General features: G+C 43.5%; 1 protein-coding gene and 1 long non-coding RNA gene across 2 annotated transcripts in view; both read right to left on the minus strand.

Annotated features, from left to right (window-relative positions):
- MRPS22 (mitochondrial ribosomal protein S22) overlaps positions 1-27232 on the minus strand; it is a 215512-nt gene that overhangs the window by 125379 nt on the left and 62901 nt on the right. The gene's annotated exons all lie outside the window — the stretch shown is intronic.
- LOC140613947 (uncharacterized) lies at positions 6845-10253 on the minus strand. The gene is made up of 2 exons (XR_012014875.1): positions 10063-10253; positions 6845-9778 (listed from the first exon to the last, which is right to left on the minus strand). It is a non-coding gene; the product is annotated as an uncharacterized lncRNA (long non-coding RNA).

Below are 27232 nucleotides of genomic sequence, written 5' to 3' on the forward strand. Positions count from 1 at the left end.
AAGAGACAAAAAAAACCATCATGCCCTAGTAAAAGGACTACTATAGATATAAGACATAAAGATTATATACATACATGTAGCTAAAGATACACACTCAAAATACATGAAGTAACAGCCAATAAACTAGAGAAAATAATTAAGTCAACAATTTTAGTTGGAGATTTTGACACACCCTTCTCAGAGACTGATTTATCAAGAGAAAAAAATATTAGTACAACTAAGGTTAAAATTTACAGTTGAAAATTATGAAATACTTTTATCTGAATTATACTACATGTAAGACTCACACAGGACAGCTAAAATGGTACTTAGAGAAAAATATACAGCTTTAAATACATTTATCAGATTACAGATAAAATAGGCATGTCAATTAAGAAGTATGGGGAATAGCAACACACAAAATAATGTATCTCCAAAAGAAAAATAAGAAAGATGAAAAAATATAAGAAAAAAATAAGAGCAGAAGTTGATTAATAGAGAAAAATCAAAGCAATAGAAAATATTAAAGGTTTAATAGAACATATTAAAGCAATAGAAAATATCAAAATATTAAAGACATTAATAAAACTTACAAAAGGGAAACAGAGAAAATTATAGGCAAAATGCAGGATGGAAAAGAAGAAATAATCTCAGTTGTAACTGAGATTAAAATAATTACTTAAATTATAAAAAGTCCATACAACAATAAGAGATAAAGCTTTGGAAAAAATCTACAGTGCCAAATGTGGTAAAAGACAAACTGGAAATAAAATAACCATTAAAGAAATAGAAATTATATATAATGAAAGACTACTCTTGTTGCTACTGCCCTCTTTAACTACCAAGAAAAATCTGAGGCTTAGATAGCTTTAAGGAGAGGCCAACACAATTAAGAGATTGTTAAAGTCTGTATTATACAAGCTGTTCTAGGAAATAGAAAGAAAGAAGGCTATCCAACTCATTTTGCAAGGCTGGAATCATTTATCCATGATTCCAAAGCCAGATAAGGACCTTATAAGGAAAGAAAACAAGACCCTTAATAATAACTAGTTATCTGAATCCAAAAGTGTACTTACAAGTATGGGTTATATTGAAGTTAAATCTTTGAAATTACTGTACTCACATATTAATGAACTAAAAAATAAAATTATACAAGGGTGTCACTAAGTATGAAAAACACAGACTAATTATTTCTGATAAAAGTCTAACTACTTAAAAAACAAAAGGTCCCAGAAGAGTAGGAAATGCTGGAACTTCCTTATCTTGACAACTATAGATTAAAACATGGTGTAAACATACTCCATGGAAACATTTAGACGTGTTCTCTCTAATATCAGCAACCAATTAAAGATGCCCACTCTACCGAATTGCTGTATGAGTTCTAGCAATCTTGGGGTGTTATGCTGAGTGAAGTAAGTCAGTCGGAGAAGGACAAACATTATATGTTCTCATTCATTTGGGGAATATAAATAATAGTGAAAGGGAAAATAAGGGAAGGGAGAAGAAATGTGTGGGAAATATCAGAAAGGGAGACAGAACGTAAAGACTGCTAACTCTGGGAAACGAACTAGGGGTGGTAGAAGGGGAGGAGGGCGGGGGGTGGGAGTGAATGGGTGACGGGCACTGGGTGTTATTCTGTATGTTAGTAAATTGAACACCAATAAAAAAAAAAAAATAAAGATGCCCACTATCACTGCTTTAACTAGGTTCATTCAACCTAGTACTAGCAGCCCCAGCCTGCGGGGTAAAACAAGAAAAAGAAATGAAGGGTACTAGATAGGCAGGGAAGAAACAACACTCTCATTATTTGCATATAATTTGATTACCTACATAGAAAATGCAACCAAATCAAGCAAACAATAGAAATAATGAGAATTTAGCCAGGTTGCCAGAGACAAGATCAATTTCCAAAAATCAATATATTCTCCATGGCAGCAAAAACCCAAGCTATAGCAGAAAACAAGATGCCATTCAGAGTAGCAGCAGAAAGAACACAGTATCCAGGAATTATCCTGGCAAACAATATAGCACCAAAGATGCCCTAGACAAGGTAAATAGGCCAATGGCAGGTCAGGAGTAGATATTTGCAAGAATTAACATCAGAACTTTAAACAAACTCTCACAAATCAAGCAGTTCAAACCAGAACAACTAACAATTTTATGAAAAGATACTTAGCTTCATTAGTAATTAGAAAAAGAGCAAACAAGACACAAGGGAGCCATTAGAGTAGAGAGATTATAAAATCAAATAATAACAAATGACAGCAATGGTGAACAAAAGGGAAGAAGCTCTGTTTCCACACCAGTGGGTATGTAGAGTGGTATAGTAATGCTGGAGAGCAATCTGGAAGCAATTAGTGAAATGCAGAATGCATATTCTCTACAACCTATCAGTTCCATTCCTGATACTGCTCTGGAGAAACTAGTGCACAGCCCCATAAAGAAACATATATAGAGGGATGCCTGGGTCGCTCAGCAGTTGAGTGTCTTGCCTTTGGCTCAGGGCATGTTCTTGGGGTCCGGGATTGAGTCCCATATCGGGCTCCCTGCATGGAGCCTGCTTCTCCCTCTGCCTGTCTCTGACTCTCTCTCTCTCTCTCTTTCTCTCTCTCTCTCTCTCTCTCACTGTCATGAATAAATAAATAAAATCTTTAAAAAAAAGAACGAAACATATATAGGGCTGTTTATCACAGCATCATTTCTCACAGCAGAGAGTGGGGGCAACCTAGAACTTAGTTACTAAGAAGATAGATTAATAAATGGTAGTGGCACACACAATGCAGATAGCAAAAGGCATCATGTTGAGATACATATAGTTACATGGACAGTGTTTGGAAACATTGTGTTGAGTGACCAAAAAAAAAAAAAAAAAGAAAGAAAGGAATAGAAAGAGGTCTCACCATGTCATTCATGTAAATTTAAAAACATACAACTGCTAAATATTTCAGAGGCAGGTCCTTCAAAAAGCCCTAGACAAGAAGAACCAACAGAATCAATAGACAAATATTAAAACTAAAAGAGAGTTTGTCAAGTTGTTGGGTATAATATCAAGTTACAAAATTCAGCAGCATTCTCAAAATGAGAAATAACTAGAAAATGTAACCCAAAAAAATGTCACTCAGGATTGCAACAAAAACCATCATCTAAGAATTATCTTGGCAAAGAATGTCCAGTACCACTATTGAAGGGCATAAAGAATTGTTGAATAGACATCCTACACTTTTAGATGGCAACATCTATTATTATAAAGATATCGCTGCTGCTCCAAAAAAAATCTCATATGCCATGTGATCACAATTTTTATTCCAAGAGGATTTTTTAAGCTTAGTAAACTAACTTGGAAATACATAGGGAGTGATAAAAGACTAGAAATAGTTAAACTATTTTGAAATTGCTCGACTAGCTATTAAGACATACTACACAAAGCCATAACAATAACAATGGTCTGTTGCTGGTACAAGGACAGGCAAACGGACAATGGTTACAGATGAAAGAGCTCAGAGAACTGCCCTTGTGTATATGAGAATTTGATAAGATAAAGGTGACATCACGAATGAACGTGGAAAAGATGGCCTCTTTAGAAGATCATCTTGGGGAAAATGGCTCACCTTAGAGAACATTTTAAACTGTATCCATACCTGCTGTAATGCATGGCGATGGAATTCAGATAGATTGAAACCTTAAGACCATAATGTAAACTATAAAGTTGGCAGTAGATAATAAACCTCTATATTCTAGAGGTGGGAAAGGACTTCTTAAATAAAATCCCAGAACCACAAATCACAAGCAATAAATAAATTAGGAAATAAATAAAAATGAATTTGATTAAATAAAATCTAAGGATTTTTCTTGACTGACAGACAACACAAACAAAACTATAGGCAGAAGAGTGGAAGAATATATTTGCAATGTATTAAATTGACAGCAGTCTAATTTCTAGTATAAGAGGAACTCCTAAAAAATCAACAACCAATTAGATGTGAAGAAACCCAACAGGAAAATATATGGGGAAAATGATAAGAACAGCAATCAAGAAGAGAAAACTGTAATCACTAAAAAGTTTAATTAGAGAAATGCAGATTAAAACAAGAGATTCTTATATTCTTATTAGATGAACCAAAATTAGAAAACTCAATAATGCCAACATTGGCAAAAATGTTAGGATACAGTGACTTCTGTTAACTGGTGATGGGAGTATCCAGTAGTATACACACATTTGGAGGATAAATCTGAAAGTAATTAAACTAAGATAGTATACACCCCATGATTCAGAAATTGGACTCTTGGATACATATTTCAAGAAAATCCCACATAAGTCCACAAGGGGACATTGTGAGGATGTTCATCATTATGGTGTTGGAGGTGGAGAGGGGGTGGAGAGGCCACCTAGCTGCCCATTACAGAGGGATGGGCACTTGCTATGCAGCAAGTAAAGCAATAGTACTGTTACCACATCCAAGGACTGTGTGTTCACATAGCAACATGGACAGGTCTTTAAAAATGAGGGCTCAATGAAAAACATAAGACTTATAAGCTCTGTAGTGAAGTGCCATTTGTGTAAATTGAAAAAGTCTTCACAGATAAATAACCCTACACATTTTATAAGTGCACATACAAATGTCCAAAGATGAGGAGAAAGGGGGTTGGGGTAGTTGAGGAAGGGGGTTGGAGTAGTTGAGGGAACAAAATGGAATAAATAAGATAAGAAAGGGGCTCTAAATAGATAAATATAACAGTGTTCATGAACTGAGGAGTTTAATAAACTCAACCCTCCATACCAGAGGTCTAGAAAAAAGAAAAAGAAAGGGGTGCCTGGGTGGCTCAGTCAGTTAAGGGTCCGACTCTTGATTTCAGCTCAGGTCATGATCTCAGGGTCATGGAATCAAGTCCTTGATTCCATCAAGGAATTCACTTCTGAATCACTTCAGACTCTATGCTAAGTGTCAAATCTGCTTGTTCCTCTCCTGCTCCTCACCCTGTTTGCTTGCTCACTCTCACACTCTCTCCCTCTCTCTCTCTCAAATAAATAAAATCTTTTTTAAAAAGAAAGGAAAGGCAGGGAGGGAGGCAGGGAGAGAGGGAGGAAGGAAGGAAGGAAGGAAGGAAGGAAGGAAGGAAGGAAGGAAGGAAGGAAGGAAGGAAGGAAGGAAGGAAGGGGAAATATATACATAAACAAAAACCCTACATAGGGCAAAGGTATACACCAAAAGAATTAGAAAGGATACCGCTGGAGAGGGAGGGGGAATGGAAGTATAGATTAATGATAAGAGAGAAAAGAAATGGTGAAATTAAACCTGAGAAGTTATACACAGACTAGTGAATGGGTAATGAATTGAGAATAATAAAATCAACTCTGCACCAGAAGCTCAAAAAAAAGGAAAAAATAAACAGAAGACAATTTCCCAAAGTTGTTGTCTCCAAAATTCAAAAGATGAGCCAAATACTAAGTCAGCTGGAAATAAACTCTATGATAGATTATAAATAAATGGTAAATAACTCATACCTCAGTCTTACAAAGGATTCTTCTTATTCCTAGATATTTCAGAGAGGAGAAAAATAGATATATAGGGCAATAAGAATCATAAATAGACACTTCTCTGAGCAACATTAAATGCAAGAAAATAATGGAGATATAACTATTGTTTTGAGGGTTAAAATCAAATAAAATATTTTGAACCTAAAGTTTTATACCCAGCCAAAAAATCATTTCAATAGGAAAACAGACTAAAGTCACCTTCAGATATTCAAGAATTCAGAAAACATCCCATCTACAGCCTTTCTCTAAATGATGGCCTGAAGATGGACTCCAGATCAAAAGGTAGGTGTGGCTATTCCAAATATGAATGGAATAATATCTTTACATATTGATAATAAAAATTTGGTGGCAAACATAGAATGAAAATGGAACTAAGTAGACTTGTATCAATACAATAAAGAATAGGAAATAGAAACAATAAATAATATTGTAAATGAAAACATAAAATAAGATGTCAATAATACATTCAAGGGGTGCCTGAGTGGCTCAGTTGATTAAGCATCTGTCTTCGGCTCAGGTCATGATCCCAGAGTCCGGGGATCGAGTTCTGCATCAGGCTGCCTGCCCAGTGGAGAGTCTGCTTCTCCCCCTCCCTCCCCTTCCCTCTGCTCATTCTGTCTCTGTCTCACTCACTCACTCTATCTCTCTCAAATAAATAAATGAAGCTTAAAAAATAATACATTCAAATATCTCAGAAATTAAAATAATTTACTACATTAAAAGTCTCCTCTTCAGAATCAATGAGTCACAGATTGGACTGAAAAAAAAAATAGAAAAGTATATAAAGAATGGAAAAATGATACCCCAACCAAAAGGAGGAATGTTTCAAGGCCAATAAACATGTGCGATCCCATGGGAATGCAAATTGAAGCAACAAACAATATTTTGTTTTCTGTTTGACAGATGAGCAAATATTTAAAAGCATCAACAATATCAAATACTAATGAGGAACTAGAAAGAAGGGTCCTCTCCTATGTTCCTGGGGGTCGGACTATGAAGGCACAGCCAAACTAGGGAGCCTCTGGCAGTATCCAGTAAGTGTGCAAATGTACATATTCCACAATTCAGAGAATCTGCTTACTGAGATGAGCTCGCCAATGTGATCAGGGATGTGAAATAGTGCACCAGTCTAGAGAGAGATCAGCAATATTTAGTCATATACAGGACTTGTACAAGGATGTGCTCGCAGCATTGTTTATAAGAGTGGGAAATGGGAATCTACATAAATGTCCATCAGTAAGTAAATGTATTAATAAAATGGGGTCTATTATATGATAGAATTCTACGTAAGAGTTAAAATAACAAATCTACATACACCAACAAGGTGGATTTTTTAAAAAGATTTTTAAAATTTATTTATTCGTGAGAGACACAGAGAGAGAGGCAGAGACCCAGGCAGAGAGAGAAGCAGGCTCCACGCAGGGAGCCTGATGCAGGACTCGATCCTGGAACCCCCGGATCATGCCCTGAGCCGAAGGCAGACGCTCAACCACTGAGCCACCCAGGCATCTCAACAAGGTGGATTTTTAAAAACACAGTGTACGTTTAAAATGAAAAGTGCAGAATCTTCAGGTTTCTTTGGCTCAGGTGCAGATCGGGAGTCTTGATCCTTTTTGCCGTCTTTCCTATCCAGCTCCTTCCAGTGGTCTTTGTTCCCTCTGTCTCTTGGACCACGGCTGGAGTTCCCACTGTAGCCTCTTGGGACACTCACCCCATCTACTTTGTTTTCATCTGTTCTCCTTGCTGGTACTTCCTCCCGGGGCTGAGCCGGGACTGCTTTCCCCCCACCACTCGTGGGGGACTGTGGTTCCGCGTCCGAGCTCTGAGATCGGGCAGAAGGGTTAGAACTTCACTTCACCCAAGCATTCTCCTTTGGTGGAGGGGCTGGCATTACCTTCAGAGGCTGTTCAGATTTGGGTGGCTTAGAAGTTGGAGAGTGATAGTCTTCCTCCTTATTCGGTGTTTCATTTTCTAGAGACTTCTCACTCTCTCTCCTTCGTGCATCCTGGTCTGACTTACTTCTGCCAGTTGTGGCCGAAAATCAAGCTTCCAAGTTCAGTTCTGCAAGCAAGTATGCTGCTCTCTCCATTGATGGTGAAGATGAGAACGAGGGAGAAGATTACACCAAATAGACCTCTGCATCCTGTGCTTTCTCCTAGTCTCTCCACCCTGGAACATTCGAGAGCAAATCAAACCTCTATCCAGACAAGACAATAAAACTCACCATCTCCTGGAAAAGAAAGAAAGAAAGAAAGAAATAAAGAAGAAAGAAAGGAAGGAAGGAAGGAAGGAAGGAAGGAAGGAAGGAAGGAAGGAAGGAAGGAAGGAAGGAAAGAAAGAAAGAAAGAAAGAAAGAAAGAAAGAAAGAAAGAAAGAAAGAAAGAAAGAAAGAAAGGTGCAGAATCCTACATAAAGTATGACATCACTTATGTAGATTTAAAACCCCAAAATTCACTTGTATACTGATTAGAAATGACATGCATGTGTGTAAAAGCACAAGCGATACATGGAAATGGCACACACCAAATGCAAGATAGTGGGTGTTTCAGGGAAATCTGGGGGAGATAGGGAGCTCTGGTTATCTCTAACTGTGATATTTCATTTTTTAACAAGAGAGAAGGAGGAAGAAAATGTCAATAGTTATTAATTCTTGGTGAGTGAATATATGTGCTCTTTATATCTGTTCTCTTCTACTTAAAAACACCTTCTCAAAAGAAAAACACGTTTAAGGCAAATGATAAAGAAAACAGATGTTAACAGTATTAATATCAGAAAACATAAAATGCTTGACCAAAAAGGAAAAATATTAAATGGCAAAGAATGTTTTATCCTGATAAACACCTAGAAGATATAGAACATGAATTTTAATGTACCTGACTCAGACCTTAAAAATAGATAAAGCAAAAAACAGAAGCCAAAAGAAGAAACAGACAAATCTATAATCAAAATGGGAAAGTTTAACACTTCTTGCTCAGAAACCAACAAATTGAATAGAAAAAGAATAAGTAGGCATATAGATGAATAATAATCTTGCTCTAAGAGCTATAAGTAGGGCAGCCCGGGTGGCTCAGCGGTTTAGCGCCGCCTTCAGCCCAGGGCGTGATCCTGGAGACCCAGGATCAAGTCCCACGTCAGGCTCCCTGCATGGAGCCTGCTTCTCCCTCTGCCTATGTCTCTGCCTCTCTCTCTGTGTGTGTATGTCTCTCATAAATAAATAAAGAAAATCTTTTAAAAAATAAAAATTTTAAAAAGAAAGCTATAAGTAGAACTGAATACTCAACAAAATAACACTACCCATTTTTCCCAAACATACATGAACCATTAAGAAAAATTCATCATGCTACAGAAAAAAAATCTAAATTCTAAAAAAAAAAAAAAATCATATGGATGTCATGTGCTGGTTGATTAGTTGCTGGAAAAGCAAAGTGAAGAAAAACAGGAGATAGAGGAGGAGAGAAAAAAGAATAGGAAGCAGTGGTGCTGTAAGTTACCATGGGTGCCTACAAGTCCCAGGGAGGAAGGCTGATCCTGTACACAAATTCATTCTTCCTCCTGAGGAGTCCTCTCTAAGCACCAACTAGGTGCTGGGTTCTCAAGACACAAGCATAAACAGTCCCTGGCCTTAGAGAATCCACAATCTAGAGCAGGAGAAGGCAACGCCCCACTTGCCTTAGGGTAGCTAGGAAGTAGCCTCCCCCCACCTCACCCACCATTCCCTGGGTGCTGTTTTTGTCCCTACCCAACAGCTCCAAAATAAATACCAGGAGCTTGTTGCCTGAACACTGTTCCCTCAGTTCCTATTCAAAATCCAAATGCCTCCTGGAGGAAGACAAAAACATTCCTAAACTCTTGATGAAAATCAGGTTTCTAAGGGAAGGGTTTTGAAGGAAGAGTGAAGCTGGAGGAAGACGAGCAAGGAGGAGGAAGGAAATGGGACAGAGAGAAAAGACCAGAAAGGACTGTGAAGGATACAAAGCCAAAACCCGGGGAACCTGGGTGGCTCAGTGGTTGCGCATCTACCTTTGGCTCAGGTCATGATCCCGGGGTCCTGGGATCAAGTCCACAGAGAGCCTGCTTCTCCCTCTGCCTATGTCTCCGCCTCTCTCTGTGTGTCTGTCATGAATAAATAAAATCTTTAAAAAAAAAAAAGCCAAAACTCAAGAGCCACAGTTACCCCAGGCTGGTCTTGTTTGGAGTGCAAGCTTAACATCATTCTGGAAAAACAGCTTCAGTGTATATCTTCCAGAAGTGGTTGTTCTACCCCTGGTGTACAATAGGAAAAGAAAGGAAGGAAGGAAGGAAGGAAGGAAGGAAGGAAGAGGGAAGGGAAGGGAAAGGAAGGGAAGGGAAGGGAAGGGAAGGGAAGGGAAGGGAAGGGAAGGGAAGGGAAGGGAAGGGAAGGGAAGGGAAGGGAAGGGAAGGGAAGGGAAGGGAAGGGAAAGGAAGACTTATTGATACACTGACAGGAAAGAAACATAAAGATCTAGATCAGGCTCCCCACCTCCCACATCTTTTCTCATTTGGGAGAATGTTCTGGAAAAATATACCTATAATTAGCTAATGGTTTTGGTTCTGCTCTAAAGGTCTAAATGTCTGAAGTCTTTGCTCATTACTTCTTGGCTGCTTCAAGAATCTCACTGTGTTCACTGTGTTCTAAGATTCTGAGCATCACTTCAGAATCTAAGATTCTGAGAAGAACATCACTTCATGGTGAAGGACACTGGGTGATTTCTGGACTTCCAGGAGCCCATTGCCTCAATTCTGTGACATCATAATTGAGTTTGCTAACAAACCAGGAGGGTCCACAATTTGGTGCCCAGTTCCCTGGCATGGACTGGACACAGATGAGGTACTCATAAAATGTCTGCTGATAGAACAAGTGGAGGAAGCAATGAAGCAATGAAGCACACACTCCCGGAGCAACAGTCTCTGACGTGGCCTAACCACCCACCACACCCTAGACTATCTGGGTCCCGGGAGGTCTGTGACACCAAGACCTCTGCCCCTCTGATTGAGCCCTGCATCAGAGACAATCCCAGCACTGGCAGGACCACAGGGCCCAGTTGACCTCGAGACTGAAGATGGAATTGGGCCACTAGGGACAGAGCGTCTCTGGGAAGACTCCTCTTGAGGACAAATGCAGGCTCTAAGTCTTAGTGAGGAGTTATCTTGGTCACTGAGATCCTAGAAAAAAGCAATGGGTGAAACTGGAGGAAATTCTAATGGAGTCGCGGGTCTTTAAGTGTTTCTCCATGGTCACGTTTTTTTGATACGGAATCACATGCTTTGATAAGGAACAGCCCCAGGAGCCACTAGAGCAATGAACTCATCTTGCTCCCCAGCTGCCTTTTTAGGAGAACCTTTATTTTCTTCTATCGGGGCAATGTTATTATACACATTCAGGTAAAATATTTCTCTGCTGATGCCCTATCACAAACAAGATCCACCCATCCAATTTGAGAAAAGTTCAGTTAAGTATAGAATAGCTTAAATGGCAAGAAAGCTATGGGAGAAACTGATTAAAGTCACACACATGTGCGGCTATGGACCAAAGTTTAAAAAGAAAAAAAAAAACTCTCCTTGGAATGAAACCAAATGATCGCCTGGATCCTAAAGTGAAGCGATATTGTTCCAATTTTTCCTTTATCAGACAAAAGAAAAGGTCTTTCCACGTAGCCTTTTGACATAGAGCTAATTTAAAGAAGATTTGGAACTATGATGCAGGATCAGATGCCTTTGCAGAATTCCTTGCTGTTTTCATTTGAAATCTCTCATTTATGCTCAGATTTCCAATTGGAGATTTAATGACTTTTTCTTTAAGGGAAGTTGGCAAGCTGAGTTGGTTTAAATACAAATCTCCCAAAGGTAAAAGATCAGACATCATTATAAAAATAGAAAATATTCCCATTGTCCTTTCGAGATGTTTCTCCTAAAAGACGTGAGGATGTTTCTGAACAGCAGATGCGTTTTGGTAAAACAAAGTTGAAAAATATGTGAAACTCTTGACATTGGAATTACTTCCTGAGCTATGTCAAGTTATGTGGCTGCCTGGGGTAACTAAGAGCATTCTATCTATGGCAATAAACTCATTGGAAATGTGCCCCCAGTAACAGAAACACCCATCCCTGCCGCGTGATGATTCACAAGCTTCTCTGAGCAAGTCCTTTACCCACCAGCCCTCAGTATTCCCATCTGTCAAATGGGAAGCTGGTCCACAGCCTTTCAGGGGATGCCAAGCATCAGCATGCTCTGAGTTTATGGCATATTAACATATCGAATGAGTTTTCCATGCAGCTGTTAGGGGATTTTTATTTTTTTACTAGCAAAATATCAAATTGCCAAGTAATTTGTCAAATCGGACATGGATCATCCAGTGCAACCAAGTAACAACCAGTGTTCCACAAGCAGCCCAAATTGCCCTGAAAGGAATTGTTTCTCTGCCTCTGTGCCACCCACCCTAAAACGAGCCCAGCTTGAAGCCCTGATGATGTTGAAGAATAAATAAATGCTCTCCTGTAAGGCCAGGGGGCTAAGAATTGCTGTCTCTCAGGAGCTGGGGGCCTGGCATGTCCTTGCAGCAAGCACAAACGTTCGGAGCGCTTTCAGCACCTTTCCATCCAAGGGTGGGCCTGAGCACTTGACCTCCCTGGACAGCCGGTGGGCTCCAAGACATGTTCTGTTCACCTGTGTGCCCAGCTCCTAAATCAGGGCCTGACAAATCGCAGGCTAACTGTACTGAATAAACGAGATATGTTGAGACGCCCAACATAGACACTTGTTGGCAAAGGTCGTGTCAATGTTTATACAGAAGATCAGGGGCAGAATTTGTTAAGAAGACAGGGAGGCCACCAGGAGATTTGTCTTAGAGCTGAAGTTGCTCAGTAAGAACACCAAATTGATTTAGGCTGTATTTTATTCACTTATTACTTATTTATCTACTTTGTGTGTACTTCTGCTGGTTCGCAGGGAGATGCTGACGGGAATTCCCAAGCCCTCTTCTCAAGATACCCTCTGATGACACCTAGGACGACTGATGTCGCGATGTCTGAGGACCTCCTCCCAGGATGTCCCATTCAGGAGTATCTGGGATGGAGGGGAAATATTCTTTCTCTGTCTGCACAGCCCCAGGCCACACGGTCACTGGAGCCATGTGGGGCACCACGTCCTGGATATGACCGTATACATGTGTGTTTGTTGCAGGATGCTGGTGCATAATATATCTGGAGGGGGCAGGGCAGAGTAGGGGACAGAGCATGAGCGTGGAGGGGACAGGGCTTGAGTTTCATCTGGGGCAGGAGAAAAGTGAGGTTGCCAAAGGACTTTATGACATTGAGGGGCCACTTAATCTCTTATCTATAAAGAGGGGAGATCCCTTCCTCCCTCACGGGCTTGTACCTGGACCTCCTCAAACAACTGAAACTTGTACCATTCATTCGTGTCTTTGTTATATGGTTCTTTTTACCCTGGCCTCTCCAGATCCCCGTGGCAGGCTCCGTTCTCCCCCACAAACACAAGGAACACATTTTCCTTGTCCCTCCGAAGCAGCCCATGCAGGTGACCCCTGACCTTACCCCAGAGTGGAGTCAGGGGTAATCACACTCAGTTGATACCCCCGTCAAGAGAAACTGGGGCCCTTGTGCACAGAAGCAGGGGAGAGTCGGTACTGGGTGGAGGAGGCTGGGGCAAATGTTAGGGCGGAACAGACAGGACCTCAAATCGGTTTTGCCACTCAGACACCAAGGATCCTGAGTCCTGACAAAGCTGGCCTTTCCAGACCCTGCCGATGATGACTGGGGTTGGGAGAGTCAGGTTAAATTTCCTGACCTGCTTGTCCCAGCCTGACTGGGGCCTTTTCTCTTTCAAACCACAAGTCCCAGAGAGGCATCACTACTGTGTCCATGCTAGTACGTGTGTGTGCAAGCACACGTGTGCACGCAGACACACGTACATGTCGGCACATGGATATGACAAACATGACAGCTTCTCAGGCCAAAGCCAGTTTCAACCTATTAACAAAAGGGGAGAACACACAGCGGAGATAACCTGAAACACATTTGCACTTAGTGATTATTTGAAACGGAATCAAAATCCGCTTCAAATATGAGAAACACCTTTGTGAAATAAGAGCTTAAAAAAAAAAAAAAACCTCGATTTTTAGGAAAATAATTCCCTGATCAACTGACCAAACAAGAGTATCAAAAGCCATAAAACATGGCAATATGCTGATATGGTAGGCATATCATATGTTTGGAAAATATTCACATAATACTCCAATGTCAATCACATAATGTTTTTATTTACCCTTATTAAATACAATAGCTAACATTAAAATCAATAATCACGTAATCCTTTTCTTTCAAAGTGCAGTACTTTCACTTTGTGAGGCACTTTCTCAACAGGCATCTAGCAAACCTCTTCCACAGGCACCCCAAAATGGGATCTCATCAACTTAAGACAGACCTAAAATAGATGCAACATCCTCATAAACATTCATACGTAAGGTTTGAACTTGGACACCAGAATAACGTTACATCGACTCTGGGAAACCACGGGGCTTGACTCTTCTTGGCCTATTCTAGTCTTCCAGCATCGTGGGGTAACGATGTGTTTTCTCAGGAAAGCCAGCTAAATTTTAGAGAAAACTCATCTTTTTTTTTTTTTTTACCTGGCCCATGAGAGATATCTGTACACCTAGGTTTCAACATCTGCTGCGAGGAAGATTAAGAACAAGATCCTAATTTCTGGTGCACTCTGGATGTTGGGGAAACATCAGCTAGCGAGCATTATTAGCTATCTTCGAGTTGACAAGAATGCAGGATTAAGTTTCTTTAAGGCAATTACACTTTTGATGACCTCTCTGCATATAAAACATGTTAGCTAATGGGGGTGCAGAGGGGCAGGCTTAAGTGTTTGATCAGGAAATCCTGCGTGAGCATATTGGATGGAAATTTGATTAGTAGCCTTAGTGACGGGCGATCAGATCCTCTGGGTTTGCACAATCAGATCTGGCAGCGTTTGCCTTCTTGCCTCTTTGATGGAGGCGAACATTTGTGCAGAATCAAGACAGTGCTGGGTCCTTGATTTTTTTTTTTTTCTGGGTCTTTTTCTTTAAGTTATTGCAGACTGAAAAGTACCTTTTATTTTCTTTCACCAATATGTTTGCAGTTACCTTAATGTTGAAGAATAAAATTTAAAAAAATCAGCCTTCCCTGAAACTACGAGGGCAAAGGAAGCAGAAATCAAAAATCGACAGAGCCAGGAGGGACCTGAGAACCCATCAGTGTAGGAGTAACGGCAAGGCTGAGTCTCCCGTGGCACTCGCCGCACGCGAAGCACTGCCGCAGGACTGTCACACATTAATCCTCATGATGACTCTGTTGTACGGAGCAGGAAAGTCACACACTACAGTGGGGCGACCCGCGGTCGTGCGGCCAGGATTTGAACCCAGGCAGCGGAGCTCCTGATCCCCTCTACATGCTCCACGCTTCTCTGCTTCGCCAGAATTAAGTCAGGAAAACTGAATCCCAGAGAGAAGACAGGACTCCCCGAAGTGGTTCAGCTGTGACTCAAACGATGATCTTTCGTATTTCTCATCCAAAGCTCTTCTCCCACACCACAAAGTCTCTGTCTCCAAACGTCACCTTCCTCCACCAACCTGGACAAAACAGAGTGTCGATGCTCTACAGCCATCGCGCCATGAGCTGAATATTATTTTCATTTTATAGATGAGAGAGGCTGTACTCTTGGAGACAGCAGGTGACCTGCCATGGCCACACAGCAAGAAACAGAAAAGAGACTTGATCTCCTGTCTGTCTCATTTCAGAGTCCACTCTATTTTGCCCTTTCTCTCTGAGAAAAAAAAAAAAAAAAAAAGGAGGGGAGGAAAGATGGAAAGAATAACCCCTGAAATATTTTGGGGTCAAACAGGAGTTAAAGCAGCGAGTTTACATTGTGCAAATGTAATGCATTTGTTTAGCACAAGTAACAGGGTCCAATCTTCATATTAGATGTATTTAGTTAAAGCAACAGGTATTTTCCATGTGCTCGATCCCCTATGAGAAAAATGAGGCCCGCATTAGCAAACGGTCATGGCCAGTTCCAGCCTTTAAAAGACGCACTTAAAAAAAAAAAAATACAGTCATAGCCACATAGGCATGCACGTGTGCACACACAGACACATCACGTAGTCTGTGTTTCACTCTTCTCTTTTATTTTTTAAGTGGACTCTAAGGTCCCCAGATCCCCCTTCTAGTGTGAACCATAAAGCTATGGATATGTTTACAAAGGAAATGAAACAAAACAATCCTGAAATCTCTCGCTAGAAGAAGTGATCAAGGTAGGTTCTGGCATCAGATTGACCCTGAGTCACAGAAAAGTCAATTAATTGTGATGGCCATAATGGATCGATTATTCTGGGAAATCTACAACATGACTTCAGCCCAGCAGGCTGACAGGGAGGCGCACATCAAATGCGTCAGTCCTTTCAGAGGGAGCAACGACAGGGGGTGAGGGGACCCGCCAGCACACCAACTCACCTCAGACAGTGTGGTGGTCCTGACACGCATGCAGGGAGATTGGCATATGTCCCCTCCTCAGCTGGGAAGCTGGGTGCTGCCGTTTAAAAAAAATATCCTGTTTCTTCTAAATTCATAATCTTGTGAGTGAAATGTATTTCTAAAATAGGATACAATGCTAAAACCAACACAGCAGCTTGTATTTTTTGCAGGAGTGTTGGACACATATATATTTTTTAATCCATGTCCAAATGAATCGAATTCATTTTCTTCAGGCTTCGGTATTTCACTCTCCTTTTAAATTTTTTATCTACTAGAAAAATAATTCACAAAAGAGTAAAAGACAAAAGACTCTCCTAGTCCTGCCACCCAGAGAGAACCATCATAACACTAATGGAGCATTTTATTCCAGACATATCCAGTCTCATATATAATTAGAGTCATTGGACATGATCAAAGTTGCTATATTAATTTTTGAAAAAGCACAGTTGATTTTTTTTCCTGATTATAAAACTAATATACCCCCTTCGAGAAAGTTTAGGGTAAGTAAACAGAAGAGTAAGAGAGAAGAAAATGAAAACTCTCTATATCTCATCATTCAGCAAAAAGCCCTTCTAACACGAATCCCTAGGCTCTGAACTGCTTCCCTCTCCAGCCCTCAGGTCCAGGTTGGGTCCAGGACTCCAGGGATAGGGGACAAGGGGGCTGTCCTTACAATTAAAGCTCCAGGCGCCTCCACCCGAGTCAAGGCTGCAACCCCCTCAGCCCTGGGGCTCCACACCCGCCCTACAGTCGTTCATCTTCTTGGCTACTTTATGTCAAAATATTCATATTTGTTTTTGACTTATTAGCTAATGTCCTTTGCCGGCCACCCGCCCCCCAACCGCTGCACCTCGTTTTAAATATTATGGTCCTAATTACAGCGGATGATTGTTGAATGACCAAACAGGCGGACAGAGCGTGATCACACTCGGGAGGCCCAGCCTCTCTCTTACAAAATGGGACTCTTTTTTTTTTTTTTTAACACCATCCAATGATGTCACCCGTTTGCGGTTTCTCTGGGACTTTATTAAAATGTTTGTGACGGAGCCAATGTAAACCATCCTAAATCCAACACAGAGCTGAAAGGACTGATTTTAGGGAATGCGAAGATATGGATCATTGGGCCTGTCGAAGCCCCATCTTGAGCCAATTATTGGTGTCATCTTGAGCCAATTTAATCAATCCAAGAGGGATTGGGGGGTAGAAGGGGGCGCGGGCAGGGGTTGTGAGCGTTGGTCAAACGTGCTGGCTCAAATGCGAGTGTCGTGAAAGCAATCGAGCCTCGGCTTTGGGGATTTCCACTGCTCCTCTAATAGGCACGCGCCTCCCGGGATACCCTCCTGTGCTGGTCTCAGCCTCCTTACTGGGTTTGCTTGAAATCACTGGGTAGTGCTGGCCCAGGTTTAAGAGAACGTGCCCCCCAAAAGTCTTTAAGGCCACTTCTCACTGGGGAGACGACGACGTCAGGGATGCAGAACCCAGACACTATTGACATGTGAGCCATTGGGGGACCTGGAGAGTCCTCCTAGCTCTCTCACCCCAGACAGGGTGGCCGACAGCCGGCCGGGCCAGGAGCAGTCAGGGTGGGATGCTTCGAAACAGCACCCAGCCACTAAGCCGCTTGAGTGCTTATCTTAGTTTACTACTTAAGTTACTGTTGTTGAGTTGTCCTCCCCCCCCCCTTTTTTTTTAAGTGGATATCCGGCATTACAAATCACAAACTGGAGGTTTGCCTCTCGTAAAAAACATTGATACTGGCAAGAAAAAAAAACCAGCGTCACCAGCACCAGAAATACTTGGCCATATCAAGAGCTGAAGTAGTATCAGCTTCATGTTTTACACTCTGTACCTAGAACAAGTGACACAAATATAGGTAAGACAAGCACAGAAAATTAGATTTTTTTTCTTTTGCAGGTGCACAGGAAATGATCCATGTGTGTGGCATGTAATTATTGCTATTATCGATACATTGTTACTCATTTACATTTCTCCATGTTCCAGAAAGGTCTCAAGGGGGTGGTACCCAGGCCCGACATACTAAATCAGGCACCCCCTCCTCTCACCGGGCCTCTCCATCTAGGTTTCAAAGGGCTGCTTCTCTCCCCTCCCCCAGGGTGGCCCTTCACATTTTTGGTGAGATAAAAAGTCTAGGCTGTCTAGTGCGTGTACTTCGTGTGTTTTGATAGATAACATCCATGAGTGTGCTCAGTCACTTCTCCAGAACCAGCTCTTCATCTTGGATCTAGCGCTCTGCAATCGCAGCGAGGTTTGGAACGGTTACCGGGGCAGTGAGCCTTGTCGCAGTGCATCTCTGCCTGAACTGGAGGCCGGTGGAGCGGAATGTGGGCCGATAACACAATTGTTTTCAACCCCACAAAATTGATGAGAAAGGCCCTCTTGAGTTTTGGAATGCATGCTTGCTGTCGGTTCACAAAGGAGGTATCCAAAATCTTTAGCCAGGAACCAAAGAAACCGAGTCAGACAATCGCCTTGATGTTCCCAAATTTAATCACTTTAAAGAACCCTGCCTCCCCATCACTGAATTCTTTTCAGAAAACAATGGATGTTGAATTCATCTCTTCCCATAATACGCAATCTGAAAGCTGTTTTGATTAAAACTGACTTTTCTTCTTCTTCTTCTTCTTTTTGTTTTGTTTTGTTTTCACTTGTTTCCAAAGATTTTTGATTACTAAACTTGTAATTTCTGCAACCCTAATGGGCTTCTGGGACCATCCAGGAGCCTCATTACTCTAAACGTGTTCAAAACAAATCCAGAATGAACTTTAATCACCGAACCTCCGAGGAATGAGTAGGAAATGCAGCTCCGGGATGGGTTGGCTTGGTCTCTAAGTCAATATCTCCACTTGAGAACGTGTTAGTCTGTTTAGAAGCCAGGCTAATCCTACCTTTCAATTATGGAAGGAAATGGATTTTAGATTCAAGACTCAAGGTGGGTCCACCGAGCGAGCGTGAGGATCAAACACTCTGGCGCTTTCAACAAGCAAATGCTACTGCCTGTCTCAAGGCGGAGGCCAGCGGGGACTGCAGGGTTTATAAACAACACTCTGCTATTTATTGGAGCTGCCCACCCGAATCCAAATCTTCCTCTCTTCAATAGCAGCCTATTTACCGCAGTTTAAACGGGGTTCTGCAGCCCTGCCTGGGTCTGCAATTTATTACTTGCTGCGAGAGCTCAGACCCAGAGTTTAAATGTCCCTAGTTGAAAGTTTATACCAGTCAGGACAGAAAATTATTCTCTCTGCCTAGGTTGAAGCACATTACTTCTTTATTGAATTAATTATGATAAGGATCATAACTTTAAACGAGGGGTGAGGTGCTGGCTTTCCGCTGGGATTGCTTGGAGCAATTTTCATCCAAGCATTTTTGTGGAGTTATTGAGTCTGGCAGGTCTGAACTTTGGAGAGGAGTAACTTTCTCCAGAACTTAAAAGGGGTTGGACATTGATCCAGGCAAAGCTGTACCAGATTCCATGTTTTGAGACGGGGAAATTTGCACTGCATGCTGAACAAATAACCGCGGGACCGGATGAAAGACAGCTTGGGAACTCCTCACATGGCCTGGAGCTTGGCCTTTCCTTGCCGGAGCTGGCCCCCGGGAGGGCAAGGGACAGACAGGGACAGAAAGGTCCTCAGCAATCCCATCTTTCCCTGCCTCTCAGTCTTCCAGGCGCAGCCTGGGCTGCAGGGCCGTGCAAGCAGCACACCAGATCCTGATGCACAGAGGACAGGGGGGTAGACGGCACAGGACACCAGCTCTCAGGTCAAATGCACCTGGGGATGAATCCCGCTTCTGCCACTTAACAGTGGTGTCACATGAAGACAGTCCCTTCTTTTCCCCTTTTGTTCATTCTGTATCAATGGACTATTTAAAGACGTGTGTTTGTGTATGCATACTACACATTATATATACTATACAGAATACATCAATACTCTGTACACATGTGAATGTACACACACATGCACACACACATACACCTAGCACTTAGTTGGTGTTTTTTTAAAGGCCGTCATGTTTACCATTGTCATTATTAATAGGAAAATGAAAAAGTTAAGCCAGACCAGTATTTCCTACCTCTCCCAGCTAAAATCTCCCCAGCTAGTACCCAGGTGACAAAGCACTGCGGTCTCTGGCTGTCGTCCCAGGTCTCCAGGCTGCCAGCTGGACTGAACTCAAAGCCACACTCTGTCCATCCTCTCTAGGTTCAGGGGATGTGCTGCCCAGGCTCCCAAATGCTGTGACCATCCCATCATCAATGGGAGTTTCTCAGACCAGCCCTACCCAGCCCAGGTCCCGGCAGGTCCTGGGGAGCAGGCCAAGCCCCTGAAGAAGGGTGTGTTCTCTGACACACCCTCACATTCAGGGGGCAGCTGGCTCTAGTGGATAGAGTCTAGCCTGTGGCTCAGGACAAGGTGACTGTATAATTTACTATGCAAATCAGGACACTTTCAACAGTGAAAAGGGGCACCGATAATACTAGCTTTGAGAAAATACACATAACCAGGACAGTGTTGGCCCTCAGGATATATGATTACTCATACTTGGATTATTCTAGGTCTGAGACCCCGCTCCCCATCACAAGATGTATAAGAACATTCCTTTAATATAAACTACACTAAGTCCATCACTTCAAAATGACCTTCCCTGGTGACCCCTGGCCTCTCAAGGCCAGGTTATCTGGCAGGCCTCTGAACAACCACACCCAGCTTCCAGCCATGCCTCAATTACTTAGTGTTTTCCATTTCCCTTCACTGCTCCTAAAGGTGAGTGAATCTAAGGAAGCGGCTGGTGGGGCCCGGTGTCTAAGTCATCTCCTGGGACTTAAAGAGCAGGGGGGACCCTTGGGAGGCCCAAGAAGCTCACAGCACCCCTCAGTACAAGGCCTTGGGTACCCAGACTACAGCTGCCCCAACATGCTTTTCCACCACGCAGGTCGACCTTAGCAACTCAACTGACAGCCTTGGCAGCCACCACTTGGTGAGCAATTACAATCACCTGGTCCTTGCTCAGAGCCTCACTGGGGTTACCTCATTGGAGCCTCAATGGGATTCTCTTGGTAAGTGCAACAATCAATGCTGATAGATGAGGAAACTAGAGCGGTTAAGTAATTTGCTCAAGTTCACCGCGCATCAAAGTGGTCCAGCCAAGCTTTGAACCCTAGCAGATGACTCTTGGAAGCAAAGACTCACAATGTATGGGGTGGGAATGGGCTTACACCTAGATTCAAAATCTGCCTTCACCAGTTCCTAGCAGTGACCTGGGGAAGTTCCCTTAAGGAATGACTTAATTCGACTGAGGATTATTCTAGGATCAAAAGGGACAATATATGCACAGGTATCCTACAAGGTATGGGGCCCAAAGGAATTTCTTAATGGATCTGTTACACACCCCAACGTGACAGTGAGTCCTCTACTGTGCCCCCCAGCAAGTGGCCATCCTACCTAGAACATGCCATCCACAGTCCTTGGCCTTGGGGCCCTGCCCTCGGTGGCTCAGGGCCTGACCCTGGACCCCAGCTCCCTCAGAAAGCAGCTGTGCTCTGAGAGAGGATCCTGCCATTCCAGGGGTTTCAAACTTTCAGGTTCTGACAGAGGCAGCCCCTTTGGGAGAGGTTTGATTTCTGCTATTTCCCTGGGGCTATACCCCTCCAAGTCCCCACCCCAGAAACATACCTGCAGCAGGCCCACCAGTGTTGTCCAAAGCTAGGGCTGCAGGGCAAGTGGCCAATGGCAGAGAGGCCTGGGGCACCACAGCTCAGCTGCAAGCCCACGGAACATCCATCCACCCTGAGGCCCTCTGTAGACAGGACCCACACCGCTGAGACAAATGCCCTTCCTGGTGCCCTCAAAAGTATGCTTTTCATCTCCCATATACCCCTACCATGGAGACCACGTGGTTTGGGTTAATGGAACTCCCTCTGAATAGGGTGAACTATTGTTTTAATCTGTCAGTGAGAAGGTACCGCTGCTGGGAGTTGGCAAGGTCTGGGCACAGGGGCAGCAAGCAGGGGCTGGGCCCTGGTGGTCTTACCAGCAGCTTTCCCAGCCTCCCCTTCGCTCCCTCAGAGCCAGACCCCAGGCCCTTGGGGCCTGCCCAAACTATGCCCCTGTATGAGGAGGGTCCCTTCCTCCCCACAGGGTTAGCCAGAGGTGAGTGTAGGACAAATATCAGGTTTCTCAGCTTCCTGCAGTGCAGGGCAGATGACAAGATTATTACACCTCAGAGGGGATAAGGCTGAAAGTATCAACAGGTTTCAGGAGGGTTTTAAGAGTTGCATGGAATGTGACAGAGTAGGGAGCATGACTAATTGTGGCTGGGGTGGCCTGCCCTGTCTTTCAGCACACATTCTAATTCAAGGATCCAAGCCTCTCTGCAAAGAGATACAGGAACTTGTTCACACTAAAATGTGAATGATTAAATGTTTTTCATGCGGTACAATGCATAGAAGTTTTTCACGAAAAACATGTAAATAGAAAATTTCAATACAACTCTTTAGTCACTACCTTTCCCCACTACACACACACACACACACAACACAGACACACATAAACACACATATGCACACACACATATACACAAGACTCCCCCATCCAAACCAAACGACTTAGCATTTCCTAAACCCCCTAGACCCCCTTTCCTTACTGGGCATTTATACTACCTACAGTCCATTGAAGCATTACCCCCACTTTGTCTCCCTAATTATCTTAAATGCATCCTTCAAAACCCAGCCCAGTTGTCACCTTCTCCAGGAAACTTTCCATAGGCTCCCTTTCTCAAGGCTACATTGAGAGTTGTCCTACGGCATGCCCTCTCTCTGCCCCTCCAGCAGAGCCCTCCTCATCCTGGCCCACCATCACCTGTTTCCTGGCCTGACTCTCCCACTAAACCGTCAGCTCCTGAGGACAGGACCTGGCCCTCAATCTTCATTTCATCCCGAATGCCCCGCACAAGGCTTGGTACACAGTAGGTTCTTGAGGAGTGTTGGTTAAATGAACAAATAACAATCTGCATCATGGAAGCTTCTTCCTTTCTGAATAATGAATAGAGAGCCCCTGCCATGAGTGTGTGGAGCCAGACACACACACACACACACACACGTACACCCAAACAGAGGCACCCGCTGAGGCAGATGAGTTCCTCTCCTCTGACCACACGGTCACTGGCCAGTTTCCTAATAATCACTCTGACCATAGCTGGGGAGAAAGAAACAAACAAGATCAAAATCTTGAAGAACTGGTAAAAGCCACTGTGTCTCCCAGCCATGTCATTGGGGTCCCCAGAGATACATGACCTGAAAAATGTTAAAATTAGCCAGCAAATAAATATCCTGTGCCAAGTCTGATTTCTCAGACCCATAGCAGGCCCCATCCCTCCAAGCTTGAGAGTGCCCAGCCCACTTCACTTGGTGCCCCCATAAGCAGGTAGATAGATGGCTTCTCAGACCACATTGGTTATTATTCATTTCCCTGACAGCACATACTTCTAGCCTACCCTTTTCCATTACTTGGACCTAAAATAACATCCTCTTCCTTTCTGCTGCCCCCAGATACAAGGCTTGCTCAGAACCACGATGACAGAAGCTACCTAGGCTTGGCACAAGCCACGTATGGGCATGCTCACCAGTCCACATGGCCACATACCACACACAGGTCTAAGAGATCCTACGGTGAGGGGCAGGTGAACATCAGTCCTGGAGGTTCTCCACACAGGTTCAAATACTGACTCCATACACATTTACCAGCTGGAGGAGTTTGGACAAGAAATGGAACCCCTCTAGCCTTCTATCCCCTCATCTTTAAAATGGAAAAAAATAACATTTCTTATCTCATAGGAGGGAACTGAAGATTAAATCTACCTAAAAGAGCTCCTAACAGCGTCCATCTATGGTAAGCACTGAGCAATCACTATAACATACCCACACAGATGGAAAACTGCATCACTGACCTGTGATTTCCCCCAGTTAACCCCCAGACATGGACTAAGAAGTTCCTTTTCCAGACTCTGAGGAGCAACCCAAAGCGTCTTGAGAGTCAGGGGTATGGTTTGGACTCATAATCAGTCATTCATTCAGCAGACATCTAATGAGCATTTGCAATGTGATGCTCTGAGCAGAGACAGTCAAGGCCCAGTCTAACCTTGAGGAGCACATAGCTGTGCTGGAGCTCAAAGAGGTGACAACTGTCTGTGATAAGTGCCATAATGAAGCATGGGAAGGGGAGGGGTAGAGAGTGAAGGGAGGGGGATAACCTAGGCTTGAAAAGTCAGGGAAGGCTTCTTGTAGGAGGGAACATCTAAGTATTGAAGGCTGAATGTGAGTTAGCCTTGTGAAGGTGAGGAGGCTGAGAGATGGACCCAGGCCACACTGGCTCTAATTAACTAATTAATCGTGACAACCATCACAACCGATAACTATGATCTATTGAGCTTTTCTCTGTGTTGAGTCCACTCTCAAACATTTTAGCCACATTATTGCATTGAAGCCTCCCTCTCAGCTCTGAGGAGGACAGCCTCTGCCTTGGCTTTTGTTCATGGCTGTATCCTCAATGCCAGAATGGCACTTGGAACACAGGCTGTGCTCAATAAATACTAGTAGAATGAGACTGGTTCTAACAAGATTCCCATTTTATGATGAGGAAACTAAGGTGAGAAAAATCAGGCACCTCACTGAAGGATGCCCCACAGCTACTATGCAACAGAGCTAGATTTGGCGGACCGTGTCAAGGTCAAGCCAGGACTCTACTCACTGAGACTCACTAACGGCGAGACCAGCCTGTAGGGACCTCCACAGTCAAAGCAGCTGCTCTCTCCCATGCTTGCAAAGAGCCAGGTCATGGGAAATCAACCAGAACTCCCCTCAAAGAGGGCTTGGTGAGGAGGGCTAGTGAGCAGGGTGCCCAGTGCCCACCCTCCCCGCCCCCATGGTTACTGGCTCAGCAGCCTGTGTTTACATTTCTCCCTCAATCTGGAGGCTGCAGATTGAAATTATCTCCTCTCGCTGTGTCAGCCTGTCCTGAGCCTCACTCCCAGCTCCAGCACCTCCCAGAAAGCCCAAGGCAGCCACAGCTGGAGTCTGATAAAGCCAACTCTGTCCCATGGGTTTCACCCATGATAGGGTGGGAGAGAAAGGACCCCCTGCTCCACACTGAAGCAAAACCTTCTCAGCCAGAGACCCCCTGCCTGGGGACTGAGGGCAGTGGAGGGATCACTCATCCCACTGCAGTAGCCTATGGGCACTGCCGAGGTGCCCACCATAGGACCCTGCAGGAGCAGTCTCAGGTTGGCCCCAGGCCTCCACACTTCAGCCCAGGCCACTTGGTGGGCAGGTGGCTTCCAGGGAAGTAGAGAGATACAGGGCATCCCTCACTTCAGACTCTCTTTCCTCCTGGCCATCCTTACTATCTCTGAGATGAAAGTACTTGCTGTGCAACCCTTAGTCAGTTCCCTCCCCTCTCTGGACCTCAGTTACTTCATTTATACAGTGAAAGACTAGGGTAGATGATCTTGGGTGACAGTCCCAATCCTTACCTGCATCTCCAGCACCCAACACAATGCCTGGCACTCAGTAGGTGCTTAAGGAGAGCTTTTCAACCAAATGAATGATGGATGGCTCTCTGTCCCCCTCCCCTGCCGGTGATGACTTCCCTTTCCAACCCCTCAGGGCCCTCATGAACCCTACCATACCTTTGAACTCATCTCAGTACCTCCTTGGCAACCCCAAACTCCAGGCCACCTCTTGATCTATAGAGAGATCTTTCCCAATCCCTTTTTTCAGTGTGGAATCTCAATAAAAATTGCTGAGTGCACTGTAGGAACTCAATAAACACTGGTTACTACCATCATGATAGCATCAGAGAAGCTCATATACACTGAAATCTTAATAGTTAACAGAAAGTTTTTCTAGAAGGGAAAACCCCAGAGAACAAATCTCTAAGCATGGCACCTCAAGTACTACAGCAGGCTATAGCTTGGCTCCCAGTTATGGGCAGGAGGTAGGGCAGGTGTTCCAGCAAGTACACAGGGTCTTAAGACTAAGGTCCTTGTCTCAGAAAGACAGAGGAGGCAGACTGAGGGCGGAAACTTGCCAGTTGAGCAGGCTATAAGGACACATCCCTGTGCTGAAGGCCACCTGTAAAAGTTATGGTAATAGTGCCAATAGCAGAAACGCAGGAAGAGAAATCTAGGATGGGGTCAGCATGGGCTGAGCCATGAAAACACTCTGTAGCAGGAAACCATGCTTAAGCTAGAACCAGGCACCAAGTCTGAGGAATTTGTAAAGAGCTAAAACAGGCTGAGCAATGTATCTGCAATATGAAACATTTACAGATGCAATAGTTGAGTGCTAGATTCTGGTATACTTATATTCATACTCATACTTCAAAATCCTAATAAGAATTCTGTTCCTGACAGTATTGTGGATTCAATATTCTAAATTACATGCAAACACACACACACACACACACACACACACACACACACACAATCAAATGATCTTTTTAAAAGTAGAGATGACGTAAGTCAATCGGAGAAGGATAATCATTATATGGTTTCACTCATACAGGGAATATAAAAAATAGTGAAAGGGATCATAGGGGAAAGGAGAGAAAATTAGTGAGAAAAATCAGAGAGGGTGATAAAACATAAGAGACTCCTAACTCTGGAAAACGAGCAAGGGGTAGCAGAAGGGGAGGTGGGCAGGGGGATGGGGTGACTGGGTGATGGGCACTGAGGGGGGCACTTGACGGGATGAGCACTGGGTGTTATACTGTATGTTGGCAAATCTAACTCCAATAAAAAGTATACATATAAAAAATAAAAATAAATAAAAGTAGAGATGAACTGAGAGTAAGACAAGGACTCTGCCAATGTCACAGGCAACAAGCAGACAGGCCTCCAACCTGGAGAGCCAGTACTGCACCAAGCCAGCTCCCAGCCATTTGCTGAGACCAAGAAACTGGGTTCTCCGGGTTTACTCGCAACAGAGGATACAGTCCTTAAGCATATATGTGATTGGATCCCCTACCTGTTCCTCTCCCATACACAGAAATTGGGGCCTTTAAAGGACTATACCCTCAGTGAAAGAATACATTAGGTGGAAAAAATCGGCTCACGATCAAAGGGAGACAAGATAATTCAACCATCTTAG

Source organism: Canis lupus, chromosome 22, assembly GCF_048164855.1.
Source record: "Canis lupus baileyi chromosome 22, mCanLup2.hap1, whole genome shotgun sequence".
Classification (NCBI taxonomy): Eukaryota; Metazoa; Chordata; class Mammalia; order Carnivora; family Canidae; genus Canis; species Canis lupus.